The sequence below is a fragment of the Bos indicus x Bos taurus genome, chromosome 5 (assembly GCF_003369695.1).
Source record: "Bos indicus x Bos taurus breed Angus x Brahman F1 hybrid chromosome 5, Bos_hybrid_MaternalHap_v2.0, whole genome shotgun sequence".
Lineage (NCBI taxonomy): Eukaryota > Metazoa > Chordata > Mammalia > Artiodactyla > Bovidae > Bos > Bos indicus x Bos taurus.
In genome coordinates, this window is record NC_040080.1 from 75,960,395 (window position 1) to 75,960,952 (window position 558).

The window sequence follows — 558 nt, forward strand, 5'->3', positions numbered from 1 at the left end:
TGAAGGGAGAATTTTCTGAGTTGCTTCTGTTCTGTCAGTGTAACGTGAAGCCAGGTCATCTACTGAGAGCAGAGTGTGTTGAAGCCCAGTAGTTGGGCACGTATGTTAGGACTCTGAAATGAGAGGAGAAGCAAATAGTGACAGCATTTTAAAGCGTGGGGACACCAATACAGAAGAACTGCAGAGAAGTGACTATGATGACCAAGCAGATTTGAGTGCCCATTTGAGATTTATGTTTATGAATTTAAGGTGAGGGGAATTCCTTGGTGGCCCCATGATTAGGACTCTGTGCTTTCACTGTTTAGGGTGCGAATTCAAGCCCTGGCTGGGGAACTAAGGTCCCAGAAGCTGTGTGGCACCACGAAAAAAAATTTTTAATTTAAAATATTAAGTGAGATCTCTCAGCATGCTTATGGATTTCTTGCAGCAACACCCAGCTGTTTCTTTACAGGTGAAGATGTAGGAAATACTAAGTGTCAGATCATTTTTTTCCCCAAATATATACATATGTATTTCTTCAGAGACATTACATGGCTCTTAACAAATAAAGACAAGGTA